General features: G+C 39.3%; 1 long non-coding RNA gene across 1 annotated transcript in view; it reads left to right on the forward strand.

Annotated features, from left to right (window-relative positions):
* LOC129532395 (uncharacterized) overlaps window positions 1-13039 on the forward strand; it is a 118822-nt gene that overhangs the window by 103286 nt on the left and 2497 nt on the right. The window contains exons 6-7 of the long non-coding RNA XR_008678122.2: window positions 3444-3678; window positions 4493-4547. This is a non-coding gene — a long non-coding RNA (uncharacterized lncRNA). The remainder of the gene's footprint in view (window positions 1-3443; window positions 3679-4492; window positions 4548-13039) is intronic.

Genomic DNA, 13039 nt, shown 5'->3' on the forward strand with positions numbered 1-13039 from the left:
TGGTATTTTTATTTTATTGCTTATCCTGCTGTATTCTTCAACTGCTGTACACCAAAGGATCACAAAAAATTGTTGGAAAATGTTAATTGTTTAATATGTTTTGAAAAATAATATTAAATAAAACTGTATTTTTGAACATTGTTTTCTTCCTACAACTAAATATTGACATTTAAGGTCCTAGGTTATTGCATTGATCTTTTTTCAGGGGCTCTGAAAAATCCCTTAAGGCAATATTATTTACCATAATTGGTTTCTTAGCATACTGGGAGATAAGGCACAATGCAGCCTAATGCTCAAATTTGGAACTGGAATGATCACACAGACCAATGACAGGCTACAATTTCCTGTATGGCAGGGACTGGCAAATTTTTCCAGGTTGAGATACTTTTCTTCATTGTTTCCTTTTCTTTTGAATACCAATCCATCATTGGCTATTAGAGGGCAATTTATTTATTTATTTTTATTTATTTATTTATTTTTTGAGATGGAGTCTTATTCCGTCACCCAGGCTGGAGTGTAGTGGCGTGATCTCGGCTCACTGCAACCTCCGCCTCCTGGGTTCAAGCAATTCCTCTTCCTCAGCCTCCTGAGTAGCTGGGACTACAGGTGCATGTCACCATGCCCAGCTAATTTCTTGTATTTTAGTAAAGACAGGGTTAGAGGGCACTTTAAAAAAGAAATAAAATTCTTCTCTAAAAACACACCGTGAAGATAAAATTTGATAATTCCTTTTCCTTTTTTTAAAATGTCATCAGGTTGCTTTTAACTTTTTTCTCATTTGGTTAGAAGTATTTTATAAGTGAAAAGGGTCAGTTTGAGCAATATCCGGAGCTAGTGACATTAATTCATTGTGTACATGAGCCACAGTGACTCAACTAGTCTTACTACCTTCTACTGACTAATAGCTAGATACTAAATGTAACTCTCTTATCAACATTTATATCATTTTAGAACTTGTGAGTCCCCAAACCACATTGAAATAATAATAAATTGCCTTTAAACCTTAAAATTATTTGTAATATCCTTCTTTTTGGAAACAAAATGAGCCAGAAGAGGTTACTTTTAAAATGATTCTGTAATGAGTGGTGTTTGTTTGCCTCCAAATCTAAATCAAGCCCCCACTTGGTGGTCTGTCTCTGGTTAAGACACATGGACAGCTAGATCTGTGTGGCTGCTAAAGAGGCATGAAACCATAAGCAGGGAAAAACAAAAATGATCTTCACTAGAAGGCACTCACAGAAAGATTCCTAGGTAAGCTCTGTGACAGATGACTTTCACTGAAGTGGATGGAAGAGTTCACAGATGCTTTTGAAAACAAAGATGTGAAGCTGGAAACCATCATTCTCAGCAAACTATCGCAGAGACAAAAAACCAAACACCGCATGTTCTCATTCATAGGTGGGAATTGAACAATGAGAACACTTGGACACAGGAAGGGGAACATCACGCACCGGGGCCTGTTGTGGGGTGGGGGGAGGGGGGAGGGGGAGGGGGAGGGGGAGGGGGGATGGGGAGGGGGGATGGGGGAGGGGGGAGGGATAGCATTAGGAGATATACCTAATGTAAATGACGAGTTAATGGGTGCAGCACACCAACATGGCACATGCATACGTATATAACAAACCTGCACATTGTGCACATGTACCCTAGAACTTAAAATATTAAAAAAAAAGAAAACAAAGATAATAAAACTCTAAGAGATGTGACAAGACTACAAACAATGCTTTATGAAATTAAAATATTTTAAAAATTGTTGACAAGAAAAGCAAATAGTTACTTATTAAAAGTGAATTTGTGACTTGGAAGAGGCAGTGAAGGACATCTCTCTCAACAGAGTGAAAACAGAGAGAAATCATGAATGCAAAGCTCAGAAACATGGAGTAAACAGCCAGAAAGTCAACATGTAACCAATGGGAAGGAGAAGGAAAACAAACTTATGAAGAAGAATTGAAAATTTTAAAATTAATAGATTTTTAAAATAAAGTCTATAAATTTAAAAGGCATTGAAGCCCAGGTAGGATTAATGAAAATAGATATAAACCTAGATATACATTGGTGGAATTATTGAATTACAAAGATAAAGAGAAAAATTTTCACATTTTCAGGCAGTATAGTTAAAAAACAAAACAATCCCCTCCACACACACAAACACACCTCTAATTTATTTGTAAAGAAAAGTAAAACTAGCATGAAACTTCTTATCCCCAGCGCTGGATTCCAAAATATGGTAGAACAATATTTCTCTCCATCATACTGAAAAACAAGGAATGTAACCCAGGCAAAATGGTGAAATATTTAGAAAACTATTGTATAATCTTGAGTTTGCAGGACCTTCTCTCAGAAATCAAACTCAGAAACCATAAGTGAAAAAAATGGATACATTTGACTCATAAAAATAAAAGTGTTTGGCTGGTATTAGATAGACAACATAAGCTAAATAAAAACCAAAGGATTAACTGGACATAATTATTTGCAGCCCAAATGACAGACAAAATGCTAATTCAATTTCATTCTATATATTGATAAGAAAAAGGCCTATAAGAAAGCAAAATGGAGCAATGATATTATTAAGTAGTTATGAGAAGATAAAAATCTAAGTGGTCTGTAAACATGTACAAAAATGCTTTACCATATTAATAGGAAAATAAAATTAAAACAAGAAGATATAATTTTCTATTCATCAGAGTAGCAAAAACTACAGAATTGAAGATCTAGTCCTAGCAAGGATGTAGGGAAGCTGACATCCTCATGGATTGCTGTGGTATTTGACAATGTGAAGTATTATAACCTTGCTATAAAAAATAATCTATAAATTTCTGTTACAATTTAAAAACATATATCCATGACCCAATGACTCTATTAGGGAGATTCATCCTGCAGAAAGAAAAGTAGAATGTAGCTCATATGTATGTTTAACTCTGGTGCTTTCTGTAGTGGCAAAAGTTTCTGCAGAAAAGTTGAATGATCATTAATAGAATAATGGTAGAATAAACTAACGTCTAGCTGTGTACCATTATGCAGTTTTTATCAGGACTGAGTTAACTCTTTTATCTATTGATCTAATGGAATGTCTATAAAATATATTAGTAAGGATTAATATTCAGTTGAAAGGTAATAGGTAGTGTTTGAAATCTCATTTTTATAAAACAAGTAATGACAGTCACCACAAAACACTTTGTGTATGTGTGTGTGTATATATATATATATGTAGTACTTCTGTTTGCAAATATTTATATGGACATAGGGAAAAATATGGAAAGAGACATAAACTAGTTAACTTAGGAGAGTACGGATGGAGGGAAGGGGAGGGAAATATACTCTCTTGGGGATAGGGTCTTATAGGTTTTCATATCTTCCTCAAGATTTTGAACAGCATCTCTTGAAAACAGTCTGAATGAAAATATCTCTTAAATTATACTTTTTATTTGCCATGTTCCTTCTAGACTTCAACAAAAAGTAAAATGGATTTTATCATACTTGGAAAATCAACAATTGCAGTCTGGATTCATACATCACTGTCTGATGCACCCAACTTGAGTCAAAAAGATGTTTCAAATCCCACTAGGCTGGAGGCAAAAATACTCAAGAGTTTAAGAGCGTCTCTTGACAGTGTACAGAATAAGATAGCTTCTCAGCTTTCAGCTTTACTTCACGGTTTTAACTATCAAAAGAAGCGAGGTAAGAACATCTTTTAACCAAGTGAGTGTTGCTGGGGCCAATCTATGAATTAGTTATACTCACTGATTTTAAATAAACTTAATTTTTAATACTTTAAATGATTTCTGTGAAATGTTGGATATAATGTCAATTCTTAAAGGAAGCCTGATGTTTCATGTAGCATAGTGATTCAGAGTGTGGGCTGTAAATCCAGGCTGTGTGCATGCAAAATCAGTCCACCAACTACCACCTCTGAAACCTTGACCAAGTTAATTAATTGCTGTAGGCCTCAGTAACCTTTTCTGCAAGATGGGAATAATAGGAGTACCAGTATTGTAGGGTTGTTGGAAAGGTCTTAGGACAGTTTCTAGCACATAGGAATGCTAAGGAAATGATAGTTATTAATACTTATTGTATGCTTGATCATTAAGATTACAAACATATCTAGAGATTATGACTCACACATCAGAAACATGCACAGAGACCTGGAGACTGAAAACAATCTTTCATAGTCTTCTAGCAACAGAAATACCTTACATGCACAACTCAGGCATTCAATTTTTTGAAGTGTTTTATCTCTTTATAATGTCTCATTTTTGTTTTTATTTTTTTCCCTCAAACCCAGTGGAAGTTTTTTGAACTTTTTAATGCTTGTGGTTATAGCTATTACAATGGGCTTCTGTATTAATTGTTGACTGCTGTGTAACAAATTACTCTAAAATTTAGATTCTTAAAATAATAACAGACATACATTATCTCTGGCAACTTGTAGCTGAGTGATTCTGGCTCAGGGTCTCTCAAAAGACTGTAGTAAAGATGTCACCTGTTGTTGCAGCCATCTGAAGATTTGCCTGAGACTGAAGGATCCACTTCTGCGACGACTCCCTCAGGTAACCAAGTTGGTGCTGGCTGTTAGTGGGAGGCCTCAGTTTCCCACCATGTGAACCACTCCATAAGATGGGAATGCCACAGTAACTTTAATGACTTCACCTTGGAAGTCACATTCTATCATTTTTGCAATATTTTATTGGTTATTCAGTGTGGAAGGAGACTATACAAAAACATGAATATCAGGAGGCTAGAATCCTTGGGGCCATCTTAGATGCTGACTACCATAGCATTTTTACCTATTTATATATTTCATTTACTCAGTTAGTACATCTGTCAGTATCACTTATAGCCAATGCACTAGGCCAGGTGTTGTGGTGGGGCGTAAAGATGTGTAAGTTATAAGTCCTGCTCTTTAAAATGTAATACCTGGTGAAAGGAATGAAACACCCACTCCCATAGCTGCAGTACAAGGCAATATAGGATAAATATCAAGGATATAGTGATGTCAGTAAGCTCCTCAGGTCTTCAGAGGAAGAGGAGCAATTTCTTCTTGGGGTTTCAGAACAAATGGAATGTGATCTGGGTCTCTAAGAATAAAATAGGATCACTGTGGGCAAAGACAAGTGAAAACACATCTCACACTGAGGAAACGTGAACAGGATCATGAAGTTGAGAAAGCAAGCTGAGCTCAGGGGCCCCCAACCAGGATACTTTAGAATAGCACATGTAGAAAGTGGAAGGATAAAGGGAGGGAAATGTAGGCAGAGACCAGTTCATGCAAGTCCTTAGAAGCTATGTTAAAATTTTTGAGCCTACTCAGCAAATAATGGGAGCAGATAAAATTTTTGAGCTGGTAAGTAATGTGATAAAAAGGAGCTTTTAGTTTACTCTCCAAGAGGAAACAGAAAGTGAGAAATCAGAGACAGAGAAACAGGGTAGGAAGAACTTACAATAGGGAGAGAAGGTAATACAATAAATATTGTAAGTAGAATTAGAAAGGAATAATCTTGAAGGAGGAATCTGAAGAAGTTAGCAATTCATTGGATATCACATTTGAGGAGGCTGTCCCAGTAACTTGAGATTTGCTACCTGTTTTGGAGGAGAAGTTGGTTTAAGGAGGAAGATGGTTTAAAGAATGTATTTTAGGACATATCAGTTGAAAAGAACTTGAGGATTCCTTGTATGCTCTCTTTTCCTTTTCCCGCACTGAGGCTTAATCTCCCTGGGTAGTTCCTTCCTGAGATGAATCCTGGAGACCTGGGGAGTTGGGGAATCCTGGCGCTGAGGTGAGGAAAGAGGGCAGTGTGGGGAAGAACAGGGCTAGAACCTCAGGAAATTGAATTGAGTTAGTTGGCTCCAAAGTCTGTTGAGCTCAATTGGTAATCATGATGGTGGACAAAGGATGGGATTGTGAGAAAATGATGAACTGAAAAATAATGTAGTGGCTGAGGTCACAGATTTTGAAATCATATGGGCATGATTAAAAATCCGGGTCTCCATTTCTAGCTGACCTTAGTGAAATGCTTAATTTGCAGGAAGCTCAGTTGCCTAACCTGTAATAAATAAGATTCATAATAGGGTCTTGTGAGGTTTCGATGAAATGTTTGGCATATCAAGCTCTCAGCATGGTGGCTGGCACATAGAAAACACTCTGTAATGAACAGTAGATTTATTGAGATGGTGGGCTTTATGCTACTACAAAAGGAGATTGATAGTATCCCAGGATCTTTTAGGCCAGATGAGTAGAATTACTGATCTCTTTTGGATTCTGATTAATCCCTTACTGCGTACACCTGGGGGAGAGGTGAGTACCCACATGTGCTTGTATTCTAAGGAGATGTCAGGTAAAAGGGATTGAAAAAAACCATTGGTGAATGTGCTAATTAATAAACATACCGTAATGCTCATTCTTATTCCCCATGAATTGTTATCAACAGTTTTACACATAGTATTCCTTTCACTCTAAATTAACAAATGAATCCACACATTATCTACTTGTGGGTTTCTTCCCAATAGTAAAGCATATTGAGATAAATTATATGCTCGTAAAATCACATGTAAAAGTCATAAATGTGATTTCTGAATTATTACATTTTCTGTCAGTTAATTAAGGTTAAAAAGGAAAGTTAGTATCCTTTGGGATGATTCACCAAATAGGATAAGTTTTCCAGGAATCTTTGAGTTGCAAGTGACAATAAATTCAATTCCAGTCGGGTTAAGAAAAACGGGGAATTTACTGGCTCAACTAACTGGGAATTCCAAGGGAAATGACTTCAGGAAAAGCTGGATCTGGAGGAGTGGGGCCAAGATGGCCAACTAGAAACAGCGGTGGTCAGTGGAGCCCATCGAAAAGAACCATAATTAGCATCTGAATCCTTCACCTGCAACAAGGTATCCAGGTTCTCTCATCAGAACTGACTAGGCGGGTGACGTGATCCATGGAGAGAAAGGAAGAGCAATATGGTGTGGCGGCCCTCCTGAGAGCCACACGGGGCAGAGGAGTCCCCACCCCCCAGCCAAGGTAGGCGTGCTACCCAGCTGGGGAAACCGCGCTTTTTCCACGGAAGGGTGCAACCCATAGAGCGAAAGATCCCACTCGCGAACCCATGCCACCGGGGCCTGGGGTCCCAACCCCAGAGCCGTGCAGATTCTCAACAGCCTCTCAGCTAGAATCTGCCTAAGTCGGCGGAGCTCCCAGGGGGAGGGTCGACCAGCACCACAGCTGCAGCTGACTGCTGTCTAAGCTCTTTCAGCTCCTTGTGGGAGGGGCCGCAGCCAGCACTGGGACTCATAACTGCCTAACACGCAGGGGGATTTGAGGCGGGGAGGGGCGGCATCCATCTCTATAGCTACAGGCTGCGCTTTTCCCCTGCTGGAGCCAGGGAGGCTGGACGGCTTGGTCCCCAGGAGGTTTCCCCCGCAGCCCAACACACTGGCTGTGGCCGACTGAGGCAGAGCGGCAGAGTGCCTCTTCAGGCGTGACCCTGACACATCCTTCCTCACTGGGCGGGGCTTCCCTGCAGGAACTCCAGCAACTCCAGCCAGGGGCTCAGGGACAGGACACAGATCTCCCTGGGCCAGAGCCCCTAGCGGGAGAAGTAGCCATAGTATCTGCAGACAAGCAGACTTAGCCTTTCCTCTTGGCAGTTCTGAGGAATCAGGGCGGACCAGATGAGTGGGTTTCGCCGCAGTGAAGCACACCCCCTCCACCAAGGGACAGTCAAAGTACTTCCTTAAACAGGTCCTGTTCCCCGCGCCACCCAACTGGGTGAGACTCTCCCACAGGGGTTGCCAGACACCCTATACAGGAGCGATTATACTGGCATCAGGTTGGTGCCCCTCCAGGTCAGAGATCCGAGAAGAAGGAGCACGCCACCCATCTTTGCCGTTCTCCAGCCTCCTTGACTGACATCTCCAGGCGCAGGAGCGAACCAGATGAATAAGGCCTGAAGTGAACCCCCAGCAAACCTCAACAGCCCTGCAGAAGAGGGACCTGACCATTGAAAGAAAAACAAGCAAACAAACAAACAGAAAGCAACAACAACAACAGCATCAACAACAACAAAAAATCCTCCCAAAAACTCCACCCAAGGGTCAGCAGCCTCAAAGAGCGAAACTAGACAAACTCACAAAGATGAGAAAGAATCAACGAAAAAATGCGGAAAACCCAAAAGGCCAGAATGCCTTTTCTCCTCCAAATGATCGCAAGGCCTCTCCAGCAAGGGTGCAGAACTGGACGGAGGATGAGATGGACGAACTGACAGAAGTAGTCTTCGGAAAATGGGTAATAAAAAACTCTGCTGCGCTAAAGGAGCATGTTCTAACCCAATGCAAAGAAGCTAAGAACCTTGATAAAAGGTTAGAGAAGCTGCTAACTGGAATAACCAGCTTAGAGAGGAACATAAATAAACTGATGGAGCTGAAAAGCACAATACAAAAACTTTGTGAAGCATACACAAGTATCAACAGCCAAGTAGACCAAGCAGGAGAAAGGATATCAGAGTTTGAAGACCACCTTGCTGAAGTAAGGCATGCAGACAAGATTAGAGACAAAGGAATGAAAAGGAACGAACAAAGCCTCCAAGAGATATGGGAGGCTTCATAAAAAGACTGAACCTATGATTGACTGGAGTAACTGAAGGAGACAGGGAGAATAGAAACAAGCTGAAAACCACACTTCAGGATATTATCCAAGAGAACTTCCCCAACCTATCAAGACAGGCCAACGTGCAAATTCAGGAAATACAGAGAACACCAATACAGAGAACACCACTAAGATACTCCGCAAGAAGATCGACCCCAAGACACGTAATCATCAGATTCTCCAACGTCCAAATGAAGGAAAAAATGTTAAGGGCAGCCAGAGAGAAACGCCAGGTCACCTACAAAGGGAAGCCCATCAGACTAACAGAGGACCTCTCAGCAGAAAATCTACAAGCCAGAAGAGATTGGGGGCCAATATTCAGCATTTTTAAAGAAAATAATTTTCAACCCAGGATTTCATATCCAGCTAAACTAAGCTTCATTAGCAAAGGAGAAATAAAATTATTTCCAGACAAGCAAATGCTGAGGGATTTTGTTATCACCAGGCCTGCCTTGTAAGAGCTCCTGAAAGAAGCACTAAATATAGAAAAACAAAACAAAACAAAACAAAAATACCGGTACCAGCCGTTGCGAAAATGCACCAAAATATAAAGACCAAATGACACTATTGAAGAAACTGCATCAACTAGTATGCAAAATAACCAGCTACCATCACGATGACAAGATCAAAGTCACACATAACAATACTAACCTTAAATGTAAATGAACTAAATGTCTCAATTAAAAGACACAGACTGGCAAATTGGGCAGAGTCAAGACCCATCAGTGGGCTGTATTCAGGAGACCCATATCACCTGCAAAGACACACATAGGCTCAAAATAAAATATTTACCAAGCAAATGGAAAGGAAAAAAAAAGCAAGAGTTACAATCCTAGTCTCTGACAAAACAGACTTAAAACCAACGGAGATCATAAAGACGAAGAAGGGCATTACATAATGGTAAAGGCATCAATGCAACAAAAAGAACTAACTATTCTAAATATATATGCACCCAATACAGGAGCACCCAGATTCATAAAACAAATTCTTAGAGACCTACAAGGAGACTTTAACACCCCACTGTCAATATTAGACAAATCAACAAGACAGAAAATTAACAAGGATATTCAGGACTTGAACTCAGCTCTGGATCAAATGGACGTAATGGACATCTACAGAACTCTCCACCCCAAATCAACAGAATATACATTCTTCTCAGTGCCACATGGCATTTATTCTAAAATTGACCACATAATTGGAAGTAAAACACTCCTCAGCAAATGCAAAAAAACTGAAATCATGACAAACAATCTCAGACTACAGTGCAATCAAATTAGAACTCAGGATTAAGAAACTCACTCAAAACCACACAATTACATGAAAATTGAACAACCTGCTCCTGAATGACTCCGAGGTAAATAATGAAATTAAGGCAGAGATCAAGAAGTTCTTTGAAACCAGTGAGGACAAAGACACAATGTACCAGAATCTCTGGGACACAGCTAAAGCAATGTTAAGAGGGAAATTTATAGCACTAAAAGTCCACACCAGAAAGCTAGAAAGATCTCAAATCGACACCCTAACATCACAATTAAAAGAGCTAGAGAGGCAAGAGCAAACTAATCCAAAAACTAGCAGAAGGCAAGAAATAACTAAGATCAGAGCAGAATTGAAGGAGGTAGAGACACGAAAACCCCTCCAAAAAAAATCAGTGAATCCAAGAGCTGTTTTTTTTCAAAAACTTAACAAAATACATAGACTACTAGCTAGACTAATAAAGGAGAAAAGAGAGAAGACTCAAATAGATGCAATAAAAAATGATAAATGGGATATCACCACTGACCCCAATGAAATACAAACTACCATCAGAGAATTCCATAAATAACTTTATGCAAATAAACTAGAAAATCTAGAAGAAATGGATAAATTCCTGGACACATTCATCCTCCCAAGACTAAACCTGGAAGAAGTTGAATGCCTGAATAGACCAATAACAAGTTCTGAAATTGAGGCAGTAATTAATAACCTAACCAACCAAAAAAAACCCAAGACTAGACGGATCCACAGCCAAATTCTACAGAGGTACAAAGAGGAGTTCCTTCCTCTGAAACTATTCCAAACAAATGAAAAGGAGGGTCTCCTCTCTAGCTCATTTTATGAGGCCGGCATTATCCTGATACCAAAACCGGGCAGAGACATAACAAAAAAAGAAATATTCAGACCAATATCCCTGATGAACATCAATGCGAAAATCCTCAATAAAATACTGGCAAACCGAATCCAGCAGCACATCAAAAAACTTACCCAGCACGATCGAATCGGCTTCATCCTGGTGATGCAAGGCTGGTTCAACATTTGCAAATCAATAAATGTAATCCATCACATAAACAGAACCAAAGACAAAAACCACATGATTATCTCAATAGATGCAGAAAAAGCCTTTGATAAAATGTAACATCCCTTCATGTTAAAAACGCTCAACTGGGCAGGTGTGGTGGCTCACACCTGTAATTCCAGCACTTTGGGAGGCAAAGGCTGGTGGATCACTTGAGGTCAGGATTTTGACACCAGCCTGGTCAATGTGGTGAAACATTGCCTCTACTAAAAATACAAAAATTAGCTGGGTGTGATGGTACATGCCTGTAACCCCAGCTACTCCGGAGCTGAGGCAGGAGAATTCCTTGAACCCAGGAGGTGGAGGCTGCAGTGAGCTGAGATTGCACCACTGTACTCTAGCCTGGGCCACAGAATCATACTCCATCTCAAAAAACAAACAGAAAATAAACCCTCTCAATAAACTAGGTATTGATGGAACATATCTCAAAATAGTAGGAGCTATTTATGACAAACCTATAGCCAATATCATATTGAATGGGCAAAAGCCAGAAGCATTCCCTTAGGAAACCAGTACAAGACAAGAATGCCCTTTCACCACTCCTATTCAACATAGTATTGGAAGTTCTGGCCAAGGCAATCAGGCCTGAAAAAGAAATAAAGGGTATTCAAATAGGGAAAGAGGAAGTTAAATTGTCTCTGTTTGCCAATGACATGATTTTATATTTAGAAAATTCCATCATCTCAGCCCCAAAACATCTTAAGCTGATAAGCAACTTCAGCAAAGTCTCAGGATACAAAACCAAATATGTGCAAAAATCACAAGCATTCCTTTACACCAACAATAGACAAGCAGAGAGCCAAATCGTGAATGAACTCTCATTCACAATTGCTACAAGGAGAATAAAATACCTAGAAATACAGCTAACAAGGGATGTGAAGGACCTCTTCAAGGAGAATTACAAATCACTGCTCAAGGAAATAAGAGAGGACACAAACAAATGGAAAAACATTCTATCCTCATGGGTACGAAGAATCAATATAGTGAAAATGGCCATACTGCCCAAAGTAATTTATAGATTCAGTGCTATTCCCATCAAGTTACCGCTGATATTCTTCACAGAATTAGAAAAAAACTACTTTAAATTTCATATAGAATAAAAGAAGACCCTGTATAGCCAAGACAATCCTTAGCAAAAAGAACAAAACTGGAGGCATCATGCTACCTGACTTCAAACTATACTACAAGGCTACAGTACCAAAAGCAGCATGTTACTGGTACCAAAACAGACATATAGACCAATGGAACAGAACAGAGATCTCAGAAATAACACCACACATCCACAACCATCTGATATTTGACAGACCTCACAAAAACAAGCAAGGGGGAATGGATCTCCTATTTAACAAATGGTGCTGGGAAAACTGACTAGCAACATGCAGAAAACTGAAACTGGACCCTTTCCTTACATCTTATGCAAAAATAACTCAAGATGGAATAAAAACTTAAATGTAAAACCTAAAACCATAAAAACCCTAGAAGAAAACCTAGGCAATACCATTCTAGACATAGGCATGGGCAAAGACTTCGTGAAGAAAATGCCAAAAGTAATTGCAACAATAGACAAAATTGAGAAATGGGATCTAATTAAACTAAAGAGCTTCTGCACAGCAAAAGAAACTATCATCAGAGTGAACAGGCAACCTACAGGATGGGAGGAACTTTTTGCAATCTACCCATCTGACAAAGGTCTGATATCCAGAATTTACAAGGACCTTGAACAAATTTACAAGAAAAAAACAAACAACCCCATCAAAAAGTGGGTGAAGGACATGAACAGACACTTCTCAAAAGAAAACATACACGTGGCCAACAAACATATGAAAAAAAGCTCAACATCACTGATCATTAGAGAAATGCAAATCAAAACCACAATGAGATACCATCTCATGCCAGTCAGAATGGCAATTATTAAAAAGTTAAGAAACAATAGATGCTAGCAAGGCTGTGGAGAAATATGAATGCTTTTACACTGTTGGTGGGAATGTAAATTAATTCAACCATTGTGGAAGACAGTGTGGCAATTCCTCAAGGATCTAGAACAAGAAATACCATTTGACCCAGCAATTCCA

This window comes from Gorilla gorilla, chromosome 2 (assembly GCF_029281585.2).
Source record: "Gorilla gorilla gorilla isolate KB3781 chromosome 2, NHGRI_mGorGor1-v2.1_pri, whole genome shotgun sequence".
Classification (NCBI taxonomy): Eukaryota; Metazoa; Chordata; class Mammalia; order Primates; family Hominidae; genus Gorilla; species Gorilla gorilla.